Below are 24294 nucleotides of genomic sequence, written 5' to 3'. Positions count from 1 at the left end.
ACCTGCCCTCTTTCCAGTCTCCCATTAAGTATGTTTTTCAGTAATATGTATAATTCATGAGAAAAATTTGTTTGTCAAGCATTCCAGACAGGTCACTTAAATCCTAGATCAATTGATAACGTTCACACCAACATGGCCTAGAATGAAAATAGCCCCAATGCTGATTTCATTCCTTGCTTTAAAAAAAAAAAAAGATTTTTAACTTATAAATATACATCAGTATCATATTTTTAGAAGAAAAAACTGTAAGAATAAAGCTCTCCCCCCACACCCCCTCTTGATTTGTTGTGACAAAGTAAATGTCTCAATATATTAGGTATTATGTATTCATGGCAGGTGCTACCAAAGTTGGTAAAGCACGTACACGGTGTTGTTACAAATGTAAACAGAAAGTTTAGAACTATATCTAGGCTTTTCTTGTGGTGGTGGATGAATAAAGAAGAAAGTTCAGGGACTTTCTATTCTGTAGGCATACTAGGCAGGATCCAACAATAAGAGTAAAGCCAATATCCTCTCTATGATCAGGGTCTGGGATAAAATTCCCTCCCCAATCACATTCTTTTCCCCTGAACAAAAATCACATCATCAGCATACTGCTGTGAGCAAAATCTAAACATTGATACAGTGAGTAGCAAATACAGCCAGTTGTATGTTTTCCCTACCCCTTTTTATGGAAAAATGTCTGTTCTTGTGTTGCTCTGCACTTTATAAAGCCATTCATATAATTGTAAAGTGGGCGTACAATACTACTACCTGGGCGTGTCTATATGAGATGATTTAATGCACAGTACTGCTCAGTAAAGTGCATGTGTCTACACGTGCACATGCTTACTGAACAGTAAATGATGCTACTTGTGAGTAAATTTGCCACCTGCAAATGCAAGTAGCAAATTTATTCATGATTAGTTACTGTGTATTAATGCACATATAGATGCCAACTGGGAGCAAATCGCCTCCGCCTTACCACTAGGGGGCTAGCCCCAGGGCTCTGGCCTGGGAGCTTCTCCTGCCCCAGGGCTGGGCCACCTCCATGCCTGCCCCAGCCTCAGGCTCTTAAAAACCTGCATATATTATGAGCCCTGGCCACACACAGGGAGCCTGAGGCCACTCCAAGCCCCTGTGTCCCCCTAGGCAGGCTGCAATCCAGTGCCTCTGCCTGGCACTGCAGTGCCGTGAAGCTGCCAGGCCCATGCCATCCAGGCCTGCAGGCAGCTCCTGGCCACTGGGGACAGCTCCAGCTGCCTTCAGTCTACCCCCCAGCAGCCTGCTTGGAGCCTGCAGGTACTGTGGGGCACAGCCTTGCTATGTGGCTCTCAGTCCCATGCTGTGTCCCTGTGCTGGGTGCTGCAGGCAGCTGCCCAGGCTTGGCAATACAGGAACAGCTGCGTGGAGGCTCGGAGTTCTAGCACAGGAGCCCCAATGGCCTCATCATTGCTGATGCCTGTACCTGCCACCTGGGGCCCCAACTGGTTGCAGGAGGAGACTGGCAACTTTGTGGTGCTGTGGGTTGAGGCAAAGATGCAGCCCCAGTTCACATGGGGTGGGTGCTCCAATGCCTATGTCTATGAGGGGCTGTCAGGCCAGATAGGGGAGCATGAGCACAACCAGTCAGCATGGTAATGCCACATAAAGGTCAAGGCCTTGTGGGCACAGTGGGTGGCCATCACTGACCACAATCACCAGTTGGGGAGTTCCCACAAGTCCATGACCTTTATGCGGCAACTGACAGTGATCCTTGTGCCCCAGGACCCAGGATGCAGCCATGCTGTGTACAGCAGCACAGGTGGCCTGTCTGAGACCCAGCCCAGTCCTGGCATCTGCGGTGATGTGTCACTGAGGGAAGGCCCCTCAGACCTCCAGTAGTCTGTCCCACTGAGCTCCCTGCCTGCAGTCTCCACCAGCAGCTTGGGGAGTCTGGGCCAGTGCCTGCCCTGATAGCTCCACAGCCTCAGCCCCAGCCCCAGCCATAATATGTGGCTGGCCACATCACCACTGGCCAACAGCAGGGCCAGCTCCTCCTCAGGCTGGGTGCCCACACATCATGCCCCACTGTCCGAGGACAATTTCACATAGCCATTTGCAAAGCAGTTGTGCAAATTAAGTATAAAAAACTTCCACTCTAAAGGAGCGTGTCCACATATGTATTTGATCTGAGATCAGTAAACTTGCAAGTAAACTACTTGTGAGTAAATGCTCCCAGGCAGACATCTACATCTGCAGGAACACAGCAGCAGATTTGCTGCTCTTAGCACCAAACTGCTGCCACTTCCTGTGGCCCGCCATGCCAACCCCCAACCACATAGTAAGCTCCACACTGTGGGAAGGGCCCTCCTTATCCTAGCTCCTGACCCTGGCCCTGGCCACCAGCCCTCAGCCCCCATGCCTGCCACCCCTCCCTGCTCAGCCCAGCTGCACTCCCCTGGTGCCAGGTTCGCCCCACCCCCCAGCATTCAGGGAGGAGGGAAACAGTGCAAAACTTTATTGAGCAGCCCATGCCCCTGTGACTAGGCAGGAATGGGCCTCTTCCAGGTGTGCAGGTGCACCTGGAACACCATGGCCATCAGCAGCAGCAGGGGATAGTGTGTCAGACACCTCTCAGTCCATGCAAACAGCTCCTCATGCACTGCCTGTGGCATGTGCAGCAGGAGCACACTTGGGGCTTAATTGCTGGCCCTGGGACACCTGCCCAGAGAGGCCCCTGCAGGGAGAGCAGAGGCATGGGCAGCTCTGCATCCCAGTCATCCAGGAACCCTGCACCACCTGAGCCTGGGTGCCATGGGCTTGGCAACAACACAGGAGAGTGGCTGGCCTGCAGTAGGAGGGAGTGGGCAATGGGGTCTGGAGCCACAGCAGTGGGTGCTGCCAGGTGCCTGGACTGTCCTGCCCTGGGAATGGGCTGGGGGAGGCAGCCACCACCCAACCTACCCCTGGGGAGTGAACAGGGATGGGGGATCAGCTGGCGGCTGCCTGGGTCCAGGCTTGCCCGGCTGATTTACCATGGTCCTGGGCACCCGTGTATGCCCAACCCTCAATCTGAGGCCAGGCAGCATATGGCCTCTAATACAGAGCATCTTATCAGAGAATATTGCAAACTGTCACAAACAGTGACAGGTCCTGCAGCTGCACATGGGGGAGAGGCCACCGTTGGCAGCTGGGATGAGGGCTCAGGGTTGCTACCACCCATAGCTGGGGGTCCTTTAGATGCACCGGCTCTGCCAGAGGTGGACCCAGGACTTCACCATCCTCCTGGACCAGCTGGTGATAGTGTCGGAGGACAAGCTTGTGGACACACGAGCCTGGTGGGTGGAGTTCATGGCCCATGAGGACATGTGGGACAAGGCGGACTGGGAATTCTGGGTGCAGCTCCTGGCCCTGGAGCACGAGTGGGTGGAGGCCCTGTGGGAACAGACTGTAGTCCTGGCCAGGGCAGTGCAGGCCATGGGCGATGGCTGCCGGGTGCTGGACACCATTCTGTCCCTGGTGATCACTTTTGTGACACTTGGCTCCTTGGCAGTCACCTGCCACGCAGCAGCAGCACCTCCCACCCCATGGGCCTGGGAGGAGGTCCTGTTCCCCCTGCATCAGCCAGGAGCCCCTGCCCCAGACCCCACCTTGGGTTCCCCACCATCCAGGCCCCCTGCTTGCCTGGCTCCATGTGGGTGTGGAGACAGAGTGCTTGCAGTGGGGCCAGGACTGTATGCTGGACCTGGACACCAGCTGCCAGAAGGGTAGCCATCCACACAGGGGGACCACTGGCCACCATCATCCCTGGGGGGAGCTCCCCACCTGCTGGGCTCACTGCAGCATACACATCTGTGTGGGAACAGCAGAGGCTAGGGGCTGGCTGCCTGCCTGCTCCCTAGGTGCTCCCACTCCATGGCCTTTGACTGTGGGACAGCACACAAAGCACTTTGTAAATAGTTTGCACAGGGAAGAGGGTGGTTTATTGTTGGGTGGGGTGGATGGTGGAGGGGCTCTGTTATTGGAGGGGAGGGGAGCCCTGTTTGTTGGGAAGGGAGGCAGGAGTGGGTGGGTATGTTTGATGTGAGGGGAATAAAAACTTGTTCTTCTGAGATGTGTCTGCAGTGAACCTGGTGATGGGGGTGGGTGGGAGGGTTGGAGGGCTTACAGGTGGCAGTTCAGGTGGGCTACAGTGGGGAGTGCAGGAGGAGGTGGTCAGCCAGCGCCTCTTGCACCTAGTGCCTTGGCCCTTGAGGGCAGGTGTGTGGCTCACTTGTGGCCTCGTTGAGGGTGGCCTGCCACTGTTGCTGCTGCTGCCACCACAGGTAGTGCTCCCGCTGGTAGGTAGCCTCTTCCTGCCATGTCTTCTCCCCGCCAGGCCTTGCAGATGTTATGCAGCGTGCAGGCTGTGATGATGACCTGGGGGAAGTTGTCCTTGGTGAACTCGAGGCAGGTGGTGAGGGTGTGCCAGGATCCCTTGAGGTGGCTGAAGGTGCACTCCACCAGGGTGTGTGATTAAAGTGGGACTGGCAGGGGTCCAGCTGGCTGGTGTAGGGCTGAAAGAGCCAGGGAAGGAGCGTGTAGGTGGGGTCCCCAATGAGGAGGGGTGGGACCACCATGGTGCCCAGCTGCAGGTCTGGCACCCCTGGCCCAAAGCAGCCACTCTGCATGTGGGCTGGCAGGGCGGAGTTCCAAAATGCATGGGAGTCATGGGCACTGCCCACCCAGCTGGCACTCATGTGCCTGAAGGCCCCATGGTGGTCCACAATGGCTTGGAGCACCATGGAGTGAAAGTCCCTCTGGCTACAGTAGGGCCGGTCACCATGGGGCGGGCAGGTGATGGGGATTTGGGTCCTGTCCAGGTCCCTGATGCACTGGGGGAATCCCAGGGCATGGAACCCAGCCACCCCACCAGAGGGTTGTGCACATGGAACATCGTGTGCCACAACATGCTCTGGGGGGTGCTGCACACCTCCAGGAGTGACACCCTGGCAGTGGCCTTGCCCACACTGAAGAGATGGCCAATGTACTGGGGGCTGGCCAATGTGGCTAGTTTTATAAGGGTGAGGGCCAGCTGGGTGTGGGGAGGGACAGCTGCATGGTGGTGTCCTGACACTCCAGGTGTGGCTGGAGCTGCCCCAGGAAGTCCTGGAAGGTGGCCTGAGTCATGCAGAATGCCTCCAGGCACTGCTCATCATCCCAGGTCTGCTGGATGATGTGCAGCCACCAGTCCTGGCTGGCCCGGTGAGCCCAGACGCAGGAGGGCTGGAGTCCCAGGAGGGTGAGAGTGAGCCCAGCAGTTACATGCAGCAGCCCATCATTGGCATCCCTGTCACGGTCTGGCCAGCTGGATGGGGCTCAGGTGGTAGGTGCGCAGCGGCACCAGCCCTGGGATGGTGAGCTGTGGATGGACAGGTGGTGGCTGTGCTTGGGGGAGCCAGGAGGGCCCAGACAGCTCTGGGCCAGCCGGTGGCCAATACAGTGGGCCACTGGGGCCAGTGCATGGCCAACAGGAGCCTGGGATGCTGGTCATCACTGCCATGGGCAGACTGGAGCAGGTCCAGTGCAGGGAGGCAGAGGCGGCAAGGTGAGAACTGCCAAATGCTTGTCCCTGCACTGGGCACAATGCTCCTGGCCAGGGAAGTGGCTGGCCAGGGAGCAGAGAATGGGGCTGCCTTTTCAAGAGGGCTGCTGGCTCCTGGCAGCTGCAGCTGGAGCCTGAAGCTCCCCACAGTGGTGGCAGGGCCCCATTGCAGGGCCACAGGAAGTGGCAGCAGTTTGGTGCTAAGAGCAGCAAATCTGCCGCTGTGTTCCTGCAGATGTAGATGTCTGCCTGGGAGCGTTTACTCACAAGTAGTTTACTTGCAAGTTAACTTATCTCAGATCAAATACATATGTGGACATGCCCCTTTAGAGTGGAAGTTTTTTATACTTAATTTGCACAACTGCTTTGCAAATGGCTCTGTGAAATTGTGTGCAATATAGAGTCAAGCCCAAGTCTTTAATCTTTTTGATGTAATGCTTGTCTCATTGATGGGGAGTTTTTCAACTGAGGTCTATGAAGCCAGGATGTGAACCCAGGACTTGAATGTGGGACTAAGTCTAATGAGCTCTAACAAGCCAGTTCATAGAGCTTTAATGCTCATTAGGTAAGACAGGTTCCTTTTATCAAAATTCTGAAATTGTGAAGATAATGCTTATTATAGAGAGAAACTATTATTCATTTTACCTCCCATCACAAAAATCACACTTTAGTTATTCAATTTATTCTTTCCATTTATATTTAAAGCACCTAGCCATTACTCTAGATCCATGCAGTGTAAACTACCCTGAAAACTACTGTACAATAAATATAATTAAAAAATAGATATATGTAAATGTGACATTTTAGTGAACAGGTGTAAATATATCAGTCTGCTACAACCTAGCATTTTCTGCTCATAAACATTATTGCCTCATTGTTCTGTACTCACTGTGCTTAATTCTGCAGTAATTATGATGTTTGTTGCTATGTTGCTAATGTAGAGAGCTTTACACAAATATATGCAGAAATAGAGCAATGAAGCTTGTATAAATGATTCTGGCCAAATAAATACTGTTTTTTGGGGTGCTTTATAAAGTCAGTCAAGAGAAATCCTATGTTGAGAGCCCTTACATGTATTGCACACTGGAAACCTGAAAACAAATAGAGTCCCGAAAACAAAACGCCCCTTAAAACTGTGTGTGACCCCTGGGCAAATCGCATAAGGTGGGAGGAAGTCAAGCAGTTACATAGTAGGGCTGTGCGAAATTTCACCGGCAGTTTCATTTTGACGCTGTTTTGACTCGTTTCAAGCTCAGTCAGTTGCACAAGCACCCATGTCACGAGTTTTGCCTGTCAGCAGCCAGAGGTGCAGGGCCCCAGAACCCCTGCACCGATCTTCTCAACAGCTGGCAGGCTTCGTGGCCTCAGCAGGGACTAGCAGGCCTTCAGCTTTCACCCTGCTGCGCCTTAACACACACAGTGTCACCCATGTCACAAGTTTTGCTTGTCCACAGCTTGAGGTACAGCTTCCCCCAAGCCCCTGCACCTATCTCCTTGACACTTGGCAGGCTTTGTGGCCTCACCAGGGGCCACCACCCCTGCAGTTTTGACCCTGCTATGGCTTAACACGTACACGTGACATGAGTTTTGCTTTCAGAATTTGAGATGCAGTTTCCCCGAAACTCCTGCACCTATCTCCTTGAAGCTTGGCAGGCTTCATGCCCTCAGAAGGGGATACTATTTCTACAAGTTTCATCCAAATGAGGCCAGAAATGACAAAGTTATAGGCTGTTTCAAACTTCACCATTATAGCCTATGGGCGAAATGTTAAAACAGCATCGAAACAGTGAAACTGTTTTGACAAAACAAAACAGAACAGCTGTTTTGAATTGAAACAAAATTTGAAACAAAATGCTGTTCCTTTGAAACGTTGAAACACAAGGCGAAATGGAACAGTGCCGTTTTGCACAGCCCTATTACATAGGCACTTTTGAAAATCCCATGTGAGTGTCTCTGTTCCTTACGTGCTCACCTGTTCCTTACATGCTATCCTACTTCACAGAGAATTCATAAGGCACTTGGATGCTATAGATATAGGGGCCATGTACATCTCTCAAAATGATGGATAGATAAAACAACTACTGAAAAAGAACTGGATTTACTGTGGTTATCTTTTGCATGCATCTATGAACCTGTGTTACCTTCTAATATTTTTTATACATAGATCCACATCATCTACTCCCTCAAAAAGATTTTAGATATTTTGCTTATTATTTTTTGTTAATGTTTAATAAAATAATTTTCGCTGGGAAATGCAGATTTTGCTACTACAAACTGAATCAGCAGCTTCTGATCATACAAAAACAGTGCAGTCCTACACAAGGTATTGAGATCAATGCAGGGGTATTCTATAACTTATGTTACACAGGAGATCAGACTGAATGACCTAATGATCCCCCTTCTAGCTTTAAAATCTATTAAGTCAATGGAGCTTCACCAATTTACTCCAAAAGAAAATATGCCATAACATTTATAAAATTGCATTTAATTTGTAAAGCTAATTTCTGGAAATAATCAAAACAGGTATCTGAATAACTGGGAAAGGAATATTCAATGAAAACTTGAAGATATACTCCCAAGGCCAATTTCCCCCCAAAACCCCAACAAGGATATTTTTAAGATTACTGTATTGTTTTATGTGATATAAAGCTTATATATATGCTTAGGAATGATAGAAATACCTGTTTTATTTAATAAATAGCATAAATGTCACCAAAAAAGATCCTAAAAAATCACTGATATCAAATAACTAACTTTGGTTAATGTGACTTAAGAATAGTTTCTGTATCTGTAGTTAAGATGTGGCCCATAAATCTTATCTGGGATATCTTGCTCCTTACAAGACATCTGTTTCTTATTCCTCAAGAGTGATGTGTTGTACTGTGCTCAACAATAGTTGGGCAGCATGAGGAGAATCCAGGGGACTTTAACCTAGTGCAAAAGCCTAGAATCTTAAAGCTAAGTCTTGTGATCTTAAAATCACTCTTAGATCAGGAGTTAACAAGGATTGTAAGGAGCAAGATATTCCAGAATATATTTATGGGCCAAATCTTAACAACCTTTCTCAATTCTTGCTCCAGCAAACAGAAAATATCTAAGCTACAAGTAAAAGAACTGTTAATGTTAGTTAAAGTTAGTTATTTGTTATCAGGGACTTCTTAGGGCAGGGGTGGGCAATTATTTCAGGTGGAGGGCCTCTTAATGAGTTTTGGTGATCTGTTGAGGGCCTCATGGGTAGTTCTGAGCCTTGACAGTTGCCCTGCCCCCTTGTAGCCATCTTGGGACCAGAAGTCCCACCCCTAGACCCTGACCTTTTCCACCAGAAGTCCCTCCCCTTGGCCCCTGGAATTACTCCTTTTGGGAGGGGCATTGCCATCTTAGAACCAGAAAAAAACCTAAATCATACACTAAAAGTCAAACATCTACTATAACATATTTTGATTTTATTACAAAAAATATTTTTGTCATGATTTGTGTTTGCATACTGTATATAGAGGTGACTGCATAATAACTCAAAAATAAATCCTAGTTTTGTATATTCTGAGGGGTGTATGGTGGGGTTTGGGTGTGGTGTGGTGTGTGCATGTGTATGTATGGTGGGGTGTGGGAGTATGTTGGGGGTATGGCAGGATGTGGGTGCGTGTGTGAGGAGGTTGTGAGGGGGTGTGGATGTGTGTGGGGGGCATAGGGTATATTGGGAGTTGTGTATATATGGGGGGTTGTGGGAGAAGGTTGTGGGTGTGTGAGGGAGGGTGCAGGGGTATGGGGACCCCCCTCAACTCCCTCCATGGCACAGCAGCAGCAGGCAGGGTTCTCAAGATGCAGGTGCTCAGTGGGATGCAGCTCCGGCCAGTGCTGCACATCGTAGCGAGGGTTGCAACCTCCCCTGGGCTGTCTGTATTGCTGGTGCTCCCTGCCACTCACACGTAGCCCCTGCGCTCACACAGCAGAGAGGGAAGCTCCAAATGCTAGAGCCAGCTGCCTTCCCTGCCAGGGCTGTGCAGTACAGGAGAGAAGCTTCAGGCATTGGAGTTGGCTGCCTTCCCCATTAGGGCTGTGCTGCAGGGGAGAGAAGCCCTAGGCACCTTCCCTTGTGGGGTGGGGAAAGTAGCCAGCTTCAGCACCTGAGGTTTCTCTCCTACGCTGTGCAGCCCCAGTGGGAAAAGCAGCCAGCTCCAGCACCTGGTGCTTCCCTCCCATGCTGTGGGAGTGCAGGGGCTGTGCATGAGTGGTAGGGAGAGCCAGCAATATGGACTGCCTGGTGGAGGTTGTGCCCCTTGCTACAATGTGCAGTGCTGGTTGGAGGGGGGTTCCCTCAACCCCCACCCTCCCTCATGCCCACACACTGCCCACCCAAGCTTTGCACTGCTGCCGACCCCTGGGCGCATGCTCCATGCTGCTGCCAGCCTCAGTCCCATGCTCCAAGCTCCTGCCCAGATGCAGCTGCCCCTGCTGCTTCCCTACCTGCTGCTTGGAGCCAGCAGGAGACCAGGGAAGTAGAGCAGATCCCTGGGGGTTGCAGCAGCTACAGCAGTAGCCCCACACAGAAATTGCATGCTGGCTGGCTGGGCTCTTCCACCCACGAGGCAATAGGGTATGTTTGGGGCTGTGTGTACATGTGAGTGCCTTGCTCCCACCCTTTTGGGAGGAAAGGCTGGGTGGGGTACAACATGTTGGTGGGCACTGCGGGCTGTATGAAAGAGCTTGGTGGGCCAGATCTGGGCCATGGGCCGTATTTTGTCCACCCCGTCTTAGGGTGTTTTTGGTGACATTTATGCCATTTATCAAATACATTGTGTATTTTTATCAATCCTAAGCTTATATATAAATTCAAAATATGGCTCAGCTCACAATGCAATGCTTAATACCACACACATTTTACTAATATGGAGTGGTTGACGCAGAGAAAAAGGCAGAGATCTTCAATGAGTTCTTTGCTTCAGTATTCCTTAATACTGACCAAGACAATTCCCCCACCTTGAGCATAGACAGATGTCCAAAAGGCACCAGACCACCAAAGGTTAGTGCTGCCTTAGTTAAAGAGCACTTGGAAGGTTCTGGATGGGTATCAGCCGGCCCAGATGACCTCCATCCACGGGTGCTGAAGAAATTGGCCAGTGTCATTGCTGAGCCACTGCCACAGCTGTGGTGTGGCACAGCTCTCATGGTGCTCTAGCCAGGTGCCTGAGGACTGGAAAAAGGCCAATGTGGTGCCCATTTTTAAGAAGGGAAGAAGGGATAAGCCGGGTAACTTTAGGCAAGTCAGTCTTACCTCTATCCCTGGGAAAATACTGGAAAAAAATCATCAAAGAGCACATTTGTGAAGGCCCAGCAGGGGAAACAATGCTAAAAGGAAACCAGCATGGGTTCGTCACAGGTAGATCCTGCCTGACAAACCTTATAGCCTTTTATGACCAGGCACACACTGCCTTGACATAGGAGCTGAGGCTGATGTCACCTACCTGGATTTTAGGAAGGCCTTTGACACAGTTTCACATCCTATTCTCATAGGGAAGCTAATGGGCTGCGGAGTGGATGCCTAGACAATCAGGTGGGTGGCTAACTGGCTTAGGGACTGCACCCAGAGAGTGGTGGTGGTTGGGTTGTTCTTGGCCTGGAAGGAGGTGGGCAGTGGGGCCCCACAGGGTTTGGTCCTTGGACCGGTATTATTTAATATCTTCATCAGTGATTTGGATGGGGGTGTGGAGAGCACCCTCGCCAAGTTCGTAGATGATACCAAGTTATGGGGCAAAGTTAATACACTGGAGGGCAGGGAGCAGATACAGGCCAACCTGGACAGGTTAGATCAATAGGCGGAATGAAATAGGATGAAATTCAAGAAAGATAAATGTAAGGTACTCCACCTAGGAAGGAGGAATCCCCAGCACACCTACAGGTTGGGGACGACCTCCTCAGCAGCTCAGAGAGATGTTGGAGTCATAGTTGACTCCATGATGAACATGAGCCAGCAGTGTAATGAGGCCATCAACAAAGCCAATCTCACCTTGTCGTGTATTAGCAAATGCATGACCAACAGATTGATGGAGGTGATGCTCCCCCTCTATTCAGCATTAGTCAGGCTGCAGTTGGAGTACTGTGTCCAGTTTTGGGCACTGCACTTCAAGAGGGACACGGAGAATCTGGAGAGGGTTCAGAGGAGGACCACTCATATGATTAGTGGTCTCTGAGAAAGATCCTACGAGGAGAGGTTGAGAGATCTGGATCTCTTCAGCCTTTGCAAAAGACGACTGAGGGGTGACCTTGTAGCCACCTATAAGTTTATCAGGGGAGGACAGCAGGGAATTGGGGATGTGCTGTTTACCAGAGTGCCCCAGGGAGTAACTAGGAATAATGGGTGCAAACTAATGGAGAATAGATATAGGTAAGACATTAGGAAGAATTTTTTTACAGTAAGGGTGGCCAGAGTCTGGAATGGACTTCCAAGAGAGGTGGTCTTCAAGAGAAGGCTTGACAATCACCTGGCTGGGGTCATCTGACCTCGGTCCTCTTTCCTGCCAGGGGCAGGGGGTTGGACACGATGATCCATTGGGTCCCTTCCGACTCTATAATCTATGAATCTATGAATACTACAGAGGAAGACAAGACATAAAGGCCAAGTACAGACATTACATGTTTACTGAGATAAGTGATCGGAAACCAGTCTAAACCCATAACAAGAAGTTCAGCATATATAGACTGGTTTAAAAATGGTGGAACCTGGTCTAAGATAGGCAACCTCTGTGCCCCTCGCCCCACCAAAGGGCAAATGTGTGTTCAGTTTACTACCAATCTAAACAATATTGCTTACAGAAAACTGCATAACTTAGACTGATTCTGCCTTGGGCTTTTTGAATGTCTGTAATTAGCTATACTGACAAAGCTTCTAAATAATATACTTTTTAAGTGTTTTCTATGCTGAACCAGGTATACATTAGGTGCCTGCGCAAAAGGCTGTGGCCAGATCCTTAGTTGATGTATACTAGCATAACTCCATTGCTTTCAAATGGATTTTGCCAGTTGAAAATCTAGCCCTAGAATTTAACTTAAAAAAAATTGCCTATGTTGTTGTTCCATTTGCTGAGAAATGGTGAAAACATTTATATGTTTCTGGCTCAGGTTTTTTATTTCAATAAGCTTCTAGTTGGCTGATCATTTCACTACCAAGGCTGCAGCTCATGCAATCTGTTAATGAGGAAAACATGTGGACTTGGAAACTTTACTTGTTTCTTACTCAGAGAGGTAAACTCTTCAGGTTGTCTCTTTTTTTGTGCTTGTACAGTGCATTTATTTGTATTTTTGTATCATTGTAGTGCTGGTAAGATATATACTGTATAGATGTATAATAAACAGATGCCTATTCCAGAGACCTCATAATCCTGATCATGGCCATTGGGCACTAAAATAATATACTTATGTACTATTGAAGTATTTTTGTTCTGTAGTGTTGCAAGGATTTTATTAATGTATTTCTAGACTTGGTTGCCAGAGTAATACTAGACCACAATGTCTAGTGCAAAGTGCAGGTAGACAGTGGAATAAGGTAAAAGAAAACTTTCCCTTCCTGAATTACATGCAAGGACCAGGCAAGTTAATAGTCTTTTTTCTCAGGCAAATGCAGGAGTAGCTTTCTTTTTGCACTCCCAGAAATTCACATCATACACATGGGGGCAGGGAAACTGGCCCACAGCCCAATCCCTCTGTGTATGAGACTGCAGAGAATATACATGCCTCCCACACACCAGGAAGCTGGGAGGGGAGATGTGGCTCTTGAGGCAGTGTCCATCCCAGAACTCTTGTGCTGTGTTGTGACCATCTCAAGGTTGTCAGAAACAGTCTGGCCCTTTCTGATTATACCATGCCCTCATCCCCCAACCCGCCCCTTCCCTTCCCTTTAATCACATTCTAAGAAACAGTGCAGAGAGACGAGCATCTATGTAAAACAAATTTGAAATGTTGGGTTACGTGATAGAGAAAAAAAGCACTGACTGGAAATGCATGTGAAATGAAGGGCAATAGGAAGTGCAGACATTGTATATGCTGTTCTATATGCATCAACTATACCTTGCTGTCCCAGTGAGGGCCTTTACTTATTAGAGTGGGGAGGGAAAGTAAGTGACGTTTTCGTGACAGAAACACATGGAATAATGTTCAAAAGAGCATTCTTTTCCTTTTTTCATCCTAAATAAACATGGAACAGTCAGAATATAAATTGTGTTAACACTAGCAAACACTTGACCATCTTTAAAGTTTAATCTGACAATAAGATGCTCTGGTTAATTCCTAAATGGGTTTAATTGATTAGTTGCACTTTTTTTTTCCAGGAACTATGTCATCTTGCCTCATGACATCACTGAAGATTAGGTCAGTATCATATTATAACCACATTTTCAAGAGATACATTTTAACCTTGGCATGTTTCAGATTGTTTTACTAATATACCAAGAAGTCTTAGAAAAAAAATGCAAAAACTTGTAGTTCTGGCTATAGGATATACTTATTTCATACTTAGTTCTGAACACTTGATTATTTTTTCCCTTGGGTTGCCAGAGACAAATAAATTCCAGTTTGTATTAGGATCAGGATGAGGAAATAATACAAATACCAGGAGGAAAGAACTATCTCTTCACAGAGACACCACTCAACCTGGAGTTCCTGTGAAGCCCTGAATTCCCATGGTAGGCAAGAAGGCCTAGAGAAACAAACTAAATAGGTGTTCAGGAACCAGATCCCACACCAGCTATCATTCTATAACTTAGTTCCCCCTGCTTGTAGAGATCACTTCCATAGTATCCTGCCTTATCACTGGCTGGTCCAGAAAATGTTGACTATACACAAATTTATATTACATACAAGTGTTTAACAGAGTGTGGATTCTGCTTTATGGGTGCATTTACACATGCAATTAATGTACAGGAATAAACTCTGGAGCTTATTACTCTGGAGTTTTTTGCTTCTGGGTATACCATTTGAATGTGCTCCCAGGAGCAACAAACTCCAGAGTATATTGCTCTGTAGTTTATTCATGCATAGCACATTGAGCCTGGTCAGAGCAGCCCTGGCTGGTAGCAGCCCAGATCTGCTACGACTGGCTTAATGTGCTGCGGAGGGGCTGGTTGGGGCATGAGGGTACTTCAGTCGGGGGCTAGCTGACAGGCAGCCCCCAAACTGAAGCACCCTCATGCCCCAGCCAGCCAGGCAGTATCTACATGTGTGCTGCTGCACACAAAAATCCTCTGGGTTTTTTTTTAAGTTTCGTGTTTTATTACTTTTGGAGTTTATTAGTTTTGCGCACCCTAACAGGGGCACATGTGTAGAAATGGAGATGTTTACTGTGGAGTTAATTAGGCAGCTCTGCAGGAAATGTCTCGTGTAGATGCACCCTATGACAGGTAGCTTAGGTTCACCCAAAGCCTATTTTATTTGGAGAGAAAAAGACAGGAACTTAGAATGTTACAAAGTGATAGCTGTAGAAGAATGAACTCCAGGTTCTTCACAAAAGTTTTATTGACTTTGATTTTATACTTTCTTTTAGGCCCTTCAAAATTCTACTGAACCATCAGGAGCTCTAGTGGAAGAGACTTCAGATGATTCTCTATAGAAGGTTTTCCCCACTTATTTATTTAAAATGCTTTGTTCCAGGCCTACAGCTTCATAGGCTACCCAAAAAGACACGTACATGATCTAGACACCAACCTTATAGAGGTTGGAGACGCTCACTCATAGGGGATGGCTTTAGTTCCTCCTACTCTCCCCCTAACTGTATCCTCATTAGGGGGATATTTATTTTTAAAGACACACAGATTTTGTATATAAAAAAATTATCCTCAGTGTGTAGTTCCCTACTGACCTCATGAAAAGACAACGAGGTCAATGTCTTGATAGCTCAATCCAGCTTGCTATTTATGACCTGTTGTTATTCATGGTTCTTCTCATTGCTACTTTTTGACCAACTAATACCAGGAAGAACCCCAGGGGTAATGCTTAGGAATTATTTAGTTTCTGAGGTTATGAGTAGTGCCATAGAGATTGAAGATCCCAGTATACTGACAACTAACATAATTTTGCATAATAGAGGAAATCTTGGTAAAAAAAATAGAGTCCTCCCACCTGATCCTCATTTGTCTCTTTCTCTTATTCCATATGAAAAGATCTTTGGGTAAGAAATGTTGCTACAGTTCTATGGAGCACCAAGTATATTGGGGCTTGCAATATACATAATAATAATAGCTTGTTTTACAAAGGTTGCAAGCACTTTGAGATTCTTTCATATGCCATGTAGTTAACAGCTTCCTCAACCTTCTTTTAAACATGGAGAGCTACTCTTGTTTATAGCTACTAGAATTGCCCAGCTTTGCTACTGTTACATTTTGTACTTGTGTAGTCATGTTCAAGGGTAAATTCTTGGCATTTATATTAGGTGGGGAGTGTAAAACTGGGTGGACTATCACGGAGCACAACTCCTTTATGAACTTATTTTGCTACAGTATATCATATCTTGACACAAAAGGTTGCTCATTAACTAGACTTGTGACTACATGTTACTTTAATTGTTTTTATTTGGCTCTCTGCATGGCCAGGGGCCTTTGCTATTTATTAATAAACATTACATTAATTTTCCATTGTTCCTGGTCTTAAGATAGTGTGGGTCAAACTGGAGTCTCATGGATCCCACTGGAAAACAAGACCAAACAATAATGCCATGTCGCATCAGGAAGTGATGTCAGTAGCTGGAGTTTTGCTTCCAAACTTTTGTGTTTAACTTGACTTGTAAAGCTGTTTTCCTATGTGAAACCATAGGCATAATACTTGTGGGAATGACTGAGGACAAACATTTTGCAGTTTTACTGACTATCAATGCATCATTCTTTGACAGACTATTAACAATCTGTTGACCTACGTAAAAATTGGAGTTTCAGGGAAAAAGAAAGCATCCCGTGTCTGCTTATCGATAAAATGCTCACGCTGCATAGATACATGAGTATATTGGATTGAGCTGCTCATGGTTAACACATTCAAGAGCCTACTTATTGTCAATATCTGACCCAAAACTAATGATTCATGTTCCAAAGAAAATGCTGCTTTTATATTTTTCCACCAATCCAGTCTCTCACCACAGACCTGAGTTTATTCCCCCAACTACTGCTCTACATCTGGGTGACATGAGAGATAATTGCAGGACGCTTACAGTCCTGATAAACTATGGTTTCCCCTGCTCTGCAGCCCTTTGAAGTTGCAGACAGTTTCATGATAATTGATAATCTAATCTCTTCCCAGCCTGTGTTTGTGTGGTGGGTTTTTTTTTTTAAAGGCTGCTCTGAAACAGCAAGAAGGGGAAATATTACAGCATAAGTATTGATTGCTGCATGCAGAGGTCACTGTGTGGGGACTACACTTTTATCACAGGGTTCTTGTGAAAGGTGAAGTGCTGGCAAGATCCTAATAATAACTGCAGAGTGCTAGTTAAATATGGGGGGCGGGGGGAGGAAAACAATTTTTTATTCTTAGTACCTCAAGGCTATACATGGCAATTACTATTGCGGAGGCAATAAAGAAGTTGTTAATTACAGGTTTTATACCCTTGTAGCCCAAAGTGGGAATGAAAGGACTAAAGGTTACAAAGTGGTACTGAAGAAGGAAGGAAGGAAAGAGAGTTGCTTGGGATGGTTTTTTTCTGTAGTGAAATAAGTTACTTACTGTATAGTTACTGCAACCCAGTTTGCTAAAGGAAAAAAAAATACTTGAAAACTTAGAGAAATTAAACAAGCCATGAAATCTGCCTTATTTTCAGTGCCACCGTATTTTTCCTTTAATGAAATGATTAGCTGACATCCTCCAGATGCACTAATATTGTTCTCTGGGACAGAGCTGTTGTGTTATGACATCATGTGAGATTTATGTTGGAATGCTGCCATGCCATGGTGTGTCTCGGTCCTAATATGTTTTAGGGTTGTTTTAAGACCCTACATGGTATGAAATGGTAGATCTAATGTCATTAGTTCCTCTTTGATATAAAGGAAAGGTGGTTACTTTTTGTCAAATGTGCTTTATAAGCATGATCTATGATGATAACCAAATATATATCTATATTTATGTATTTATACACATATATACACAAGGGTATTTCAGAAGGTTACAGCAGTTTCAAAATAAAACCACTATGTGCAATGAGTGAGAAACTATGCAGCAATGGGGAAACACTGATGGCAGGCAGCATTGTCAAACACACCCATCACTTATGACTATGCAGAGGAGCGATATGATCCAGTAAATGATTACTTGACACAAAATGGCTTTATTTTGAAATTGCTATTACTTTCTGAAACACCCTTGTATTTAGCAGAGGTCATTTTTTGGAAAAGGGGAAAACATCCATTATATTGTAGGGGATTACAGGCTCCTTCCTCTGTGGTAAGTGATATTCATGAGAATTTATAGTACTGTACAACATGTTAACTAGGGGCATGTAATTTTCTGAATGCTGACAGGGATAAATATATGCGCCTGCACACACACAAAACTCACACATACTTAATGAGAGCAAAATTAAAGTCTTCTGAAATGAGCCTGATTGATTAAAACTCAACAGACCCATACAAATATGACCACTAATACACCTGGCTCATAAAACACTTTCAACCTGTGTCTTTTAAAGGGAAATAGAAACCAGTACATGTACCGCCTCATGACCACTATTTTTAGACACTGGGCTAAATCCTGAGCTCGGTCAGGGAGAGGTGCAGTTGGCTCTAAGACATCTTTTCTTCCTTTTCTACCTTGGAGGCTAGAGCACGTTAGAGCAATGTAAAGACTCCTCTGACTTGAGCCAGGTTACAGTGCTCTAGTAGGGTTTGCTGGCTTATAATAGATTGCAGGCAGACCCCACACTTTCACACCTCAGTGGGCACATCTACACGTGCAATTAATGTGCAGCCAGCCAGGCAGTGCCTACATGTGTGCTGCTGCACATGAAACAACTCTGTAGCAGGCTAGTACTTTTATTTACATGTACATGTACTAGCCTGCTCCAGAATTCATTAGCTTTGTGATCCCTAATAGGGGCATGTGTATAGATGTGTACTAGGGCTGTGAAAAGCGTTGGTCACTGATATGATTTGGTAGAGATTCAGTCTGATTTGGCGGCTGAATCTCTGAATCTGAATTGGATCAGTAGACCCTTTAACCTCTCCGAATCGAATCGGAACCAATCTGAATCGATTCAGAGAGATTCAATGGTTTGGACATGGACACAGCTTTAAATGTTTTTTTCTACATACCTCAAGGTACCAGGCAGCTCATGAACACTGAGATGGTGGGGTGGATGGAGCATCCCACGGGACTGTGGGGGGGTCCCCAGTGTGCTGGGTGGCAGACCTGGAAGTGGACCAGAAGCACTTCTGGTCCACTTCCAGGTTTGCAGCAGAGCACATGGGGGACCCCACCCCTACCCCCCCAGCTCAGCAATGGGTGCCTCCTGGATCTGGGGGGGCACCCGGGGTCCCCCCATGGCTGATCGTCAAGCCAGAGGGGCATGGGGGGCAAGCCCCCCATGAGCTCCTGTGGGACGCTTCATCTACCCCACCATCGCAGTGTTCACAAGCTGTGCCTGGTACCTTGAGGTATGTAGAAAAAAACATTTAAAGCTGTGTCTGTGGCCAAATTGCTGATTCTCTGAATCAGCATCGAATCTTCAGATTTGGATTTATCCAAATTGAATTAGGACAGTGATCCGAATCAACGAATCAAATCATTGTCCCCAATTCAGGCCTAATCTGAATCTGAATCAAATATGGCCCGTTTTGCACACCTCTAATGTGTACTGCACAGCTAATTAAACAGCTCTACAGTGAATGTCTCATGTAGACGTGCTCAGTAGCACTCTACACTTGAGTGAAAAGTGGCAGACATAGAGCCAACTCCAAACCAGTGGAGGTTTTCTGCCACTGTCCATTTCAGATTGGGCTATTATTTTTAGTACGGATGTTTCCTTTCGGGTACTATCCCATGTCTAAATTTGACAGGGAATGGATCTTTCAAGGGAGCCTTTTCCCCTAATCTTCCTCATAAATCAGATGCAGATGAGAAATACCGTGATATTTCAGAAGACACCTGGCTGGTGGCATCTCAGCCCAGCATATGGCTTGTTAGTTTTGACATATATTTCCGCTCACCCATCTTTTTCCAATCGTGTCTACTTCTGTTTTGTTGTATTGCTTTCTTTAACTGTCCAATCCTTGTTTTTCATTTAGTATTTGGTAAAGCTAGTACCAGGTGTGCAGTCAGGGGCACGTGTAGATGGACCAACTAAGTAGAATGTTGCCTGGCAGAAGCCCACACCTCTGAGTGAGTTAGTCTGTAAGGTAGAGCCCTGCCCTGCTTTTTATCTCTTTTTGTAACACAGGATAACTTTCTCCTATACATGGTATCTCCCTGAGTTCCTTTTCCTCTTTGTAGACTCCCACCTTCCCATCACGTTTTCCCTGTAATCTTTCTTCTCGTTTTCTCCCCTTTGCTCTCACCCCAGATCAGACACAGCAAGTACAAGGATAATCATAAAAGCTGTGTGTGTTTCCGGACTTACACCAATGAACCAATAAAAGGAACACATTGCTGCAGTGTCTTTTTTTTTTTTTAGAGATAGGTGTTACCACTGAAAGCTGCAGACACTAAAGTCAAAGTCAGTGCTGGGCCAGTGAATGAGCTTTATATGGATCTTATATAGATGAAAACATCTTCTGGTTTTCCATCCTCTGATAAAGGGAAATTAGTAAAATTTTGATTACAAATCCCATAAACTAGTAATATCAGCACACAGTTTTTCCTTGATTGTTACTTAATTGAGCTTTTGTTCCTTCAGCTTTCTGTTTGTTTTCATCCATGTGTAGCCTTTGATAAGACTATAACTATCTAGGGGAAGAATGCACTTCATGCAGTCATACACCCAATCAGTGTCCTCCAAGATAGGAGTCAGAGGTTGTACACGTTTTTTTTTACCAAACCAAATGAACCTCTGGTTATTTTTATGGTTGTGAAGGACTTCTTAATTTATTGTTTAGGATGATCCCTGATTCCTAGGTTTGTCTTTGTATTCTTTGTTTCCCTAATTATTGCTTTCTTTGTGGGCTTGTTTGTTTCCATCAGTTGTTTCTGTGTCCATTCAAAAGCAAAATAGTCCTTTCTAATGTGCCTTGTTTCTTTTGTGACACCTGCACGTGTGCTTCTACTTTCCTGATAATTTCACAGACAAATAGGTTAACAGAATTTAATGTTACATAGCAGGAGAAAGATTTTTAGATTTTCTTTTGCTTTTCTGAAGAACTTTGATATAACTTTCCTTATGCTATATTTTGCTAACATTTTCTGCTTATTTCTTTAGCCTAAGACAGATGGTCAGGAGTATCATTTCATTTAGATTGAGACCTGGATCCTTTTGTCAGGTTATAAGTTGCAAGCAGATTTTACACCTGCTTTTTGGTGTCTGTAAAATGAATTACATGCTGAAATCTGAGAATAATTACCACTAATTAACTTGGATGGTGGGCACTAATCAGCAAGAGATGTAGGCAGTGTCACAATTGTACTCACACTGAAACTATGGGCATGTCCACAATGAAAAAACACATTGGGCATGTCCAGATGAGTAAGCACATGCATTTCCCCAGGGACAGGTAGCAGTGGCAAATTGTTCCAGGTGAGGTAGGGGAGGCTGGGGTCCCAGCAGCCTTACCTGGAGTTTTGGGGGCCTCCCAGGGCTGCAGCAGCAGCAATCTGGGCACGCGGAGCCTGGCTGGCAGCCAGAGCCTGGCTCTGGCTGGCCAGGCTGCTTTTTTCTTACACATATTTTTTTTTAGATAGCAGGATTTTCCAGTATCTAATTTGGCTCTGCACAGCATGGAGAACCTTCCCCCATGCACCACATGCATTTTGCAGTGCCTAAAATCCTCTGAGGTGCCTCAAAGCATATGTTCATGCTTGTCTGGATGAGCCCATTGGCTGTGTCCAGATGAGCACAGCTGTGGCATGTGGTGCTGCAGCCACAACTGTGATGCACATACTGCATGTTCCATTGTTCTCCATGCTGCAAGGATATCCAGGGGACAAAAAAACCCATGGAGAAAAAATGAGGAGTGGTGCACATGGTGTATGCATGACATGCATGCACTGCCTGAAGCTGAAGCCTGTCTGGCTGGAGCTGCACTCCACTGCTAGCCAGGATCAAAGTAGTAGCCCTGGGGGGCCCCCAGGACACCACTAGGGGGTTATGTGCTGTGCACCAGCACATGTGCGGCACAGGCATTTCCTGGGGACAACTAGTGGCGGTGCAACCACATTTTTGTAGGTACATTCCTTTCAGATCATAATCTGACATAATACATGATGGTTCTCAGAAACAGTATTTGATGTAGGTGCTTTGTAGGCAACACTGGTTTAAAAAACTGCATGCAATGAAGTTGTTCTATTATGGAGTTTTCCTTTGTTTTTCTTGAGTTTGCAGATTCACACTGATATTCAGGGACTGTGTTGATAATAGGTACTTGGAAGATCTTAAAGGGATATAGAAAGAGGTAGACAGTCTACATGTAAGGGGATTATAAAACTATATATATATATATATATAAACTATATAGCTTATGCTGAGTGCATTTTCATCAACTAATTTGTCAGAGTTTGCCAAACTTCAAAACAAAACAAAACAAAACAAAACAAGAAACAAGAATTCTATATCAGAAGTTATAGTTTTGTGGGTCACTATTCTTCAATTATAAGTCACAGTGCTACCTTCCGTGCCATTCCCATTATACTTGTGGCAGCAATTTCTGTGGTTAACAAAGAAGGGCGCTTTTAGGAACAGGTGTCGATTTAACTGTCCAGCAACATACTACATGCTCTGTCCTTTTTGAATGTGTTAATCCTGTTTGAATGAATCTTTGTTCTTTACTGTTCTCTTCCACTCCATCTGTTCTGATTTTTCCTCCTCCTCCCTTGTCACTCTTACATGCCCACAGCAATGGCAGGCATGTTGGCACCCAGCTATCCATGTATTTGCTATGAACGGCCTGAATGCATGCAGAAGATAGAGAACATGAGGAGGAGCCAAAACTGTGGGTACAGATTTCCTTGCTCAGAGCAGCCACAAGTGTTCTGTGATTGATAATTTGAGAGTGATTGTCCTAAACCATTACTCTTATATCAAATTATTTTTTAGTTTATCTTGCATCTTAAATAAATAGTTAGACTCAATGTCATTTAATAGACAGGTTGTTCTCAAGAATGTCCTACTTACAGAGGACACAGTCTGTAAACAAAATTGTATTTTGTTCATTAGGTACAGTACAAATCAATTCTGGGTAAGAGAGACAACCTAATAAGGATTTTTTTTTGTATCACTGTCACCAAGGTGAACCTTAAAATAGGTGTGTTATATACACATATATTAATCAATTATTAACCATACATTATAGATGGGTATTTCTTGAATGGATTCAGTCTAAGTATAGAAAGGTTTATAGAGAGGATGTTCTGAGGATTATGGTAGGTCATATATTTAATTACTTGGTTATGAAGGGGGGTAGATGAGAGATGTAATTATTCAATTTACTTACATCTTCTTCAACAATGCTATTGCAGAAATAGTGTGTACTCTTTGGCATTATATGGCATTAGACAGACAGGAACTGCTGTACTGGTTCAGGCCAGGGGTTCATTTACTTGTTTCTTTTCTCTGACATTGTTTAACACCAAACATATCAGAAGTAGGAGCAGGAAATCTGCAGTAGGCATCATTGAATAGCCTTCCTGCAGAGTTTGTCTTGTCCTGACCATTCTTGCTAGTCAATGTCTCTTCCTACCCTAACCACCTATTCCTGGTTAATGTCATTTTGCTGTGGTTCAAACATTTGTTTAACTTGAATTTATTTTAATGGATAATTCCAGATTGAAAACAACATAGACACTATCCTTCGTCTTCTTTTGGAACATACATAACATGTGGTATGTGTGCCCATTACATTTAGATTGACCTAGCTAGAGTTAGGTCGATCTAAATACTGATCTGTGTAGATGTTTGGGGGGTTTAAGTGTGGCCAAAATGGAAGTCCTGGTCTCAGTTAGTTCATTCAAGTAGGTGAACCAACTTAGATTAGGAAGGGGTTAACTCAATCTACGAAATGTCTGTGTGCTTTTGGAGTGCAGGCTCAGGGTTGGGAAAGCCCAGTCACATGCTCCAGCCCAGGCCTGCATTCTTCCTACCCCTCCTCCCCCCACAACCCCTACCAGACTATTTGTAGCCCCTGATCCTCCTACCCTCAGGCAGCCAGCCAGCACCCATCCCAATCCAACCAACCAACCAACCCCCACCCCCGAACTCACTAGCCCTTTCCAATCCCACCTGCCAATCCTCCCACCTTAATTTTCTTATACTAGGTTCCTGGCATGGGTCCCAGAACTGGCAAGCACCTATTCATGCTGCCCCTATCTATGATTATGTGGCTTAAAGTAGGTAATGTGATCATAGGTCAGGTGCGGCAAACATTTTTATGCACCCATAGGCAACGTGTGCGGTCCCACAATGCTGACCTCAAAAGATGGTTTATGGTGGTGAGGAGTGGTTCATTTTTAAGGTCCATTCTGTCCTAGGCACCTTGTTGTCTTCTCTGTTGAACAGAGGTTCCAATTCATAGATTCATAGATGTTAGGGTTGGAAGGGACCTCAATAGATCATCGAGTCCAACCCCCTGCATAGGCAGGAAAGA

At 45.7% G+C, this 24294-nt stretch overlaps 1 long non-coding RNA gene across 1 annotated transcript in view; it reads left to right on the top strand.

Annotated features, from left to right (window-relative positions):
• The first annotated feature begins 13864 nt into the window (after window positions 1-13864).
• The window catches only part of LOC112552038, a 48162-nt gene continuing 37732 nt past the window's right edge, over window positions 13865-24294 (top strand). Inside the window, exons 1-2 of the long non-coding RNA XR_003096385.1 lie at window positions 13865-13906; window positions 15078-15146. This is a non-coding gene — a long non-coding RNA (uncharacterized LOC112552038). The remainder of the gene's footprint in view (window positions 13907-15077; window positions 15147-24294) is intronic.

This window comes from Alligator sinensis, unplaced genomic scaffold, assembly GCF_000455745.1.
Source record: "Alligator sinensis unplaced genomic scaffold, ASM45574v1 scaffold1325_1, whole genome shotgun sequence".
Taxonomy (NCBI): Eukaryota; Metazoa; Chordata; order Crocodylia; family Alligatoridae; genus Alligator; species Alligator sinensis.
This window is presented reverse-complemented; position numbering and strand designations above follow the sequence as displayed.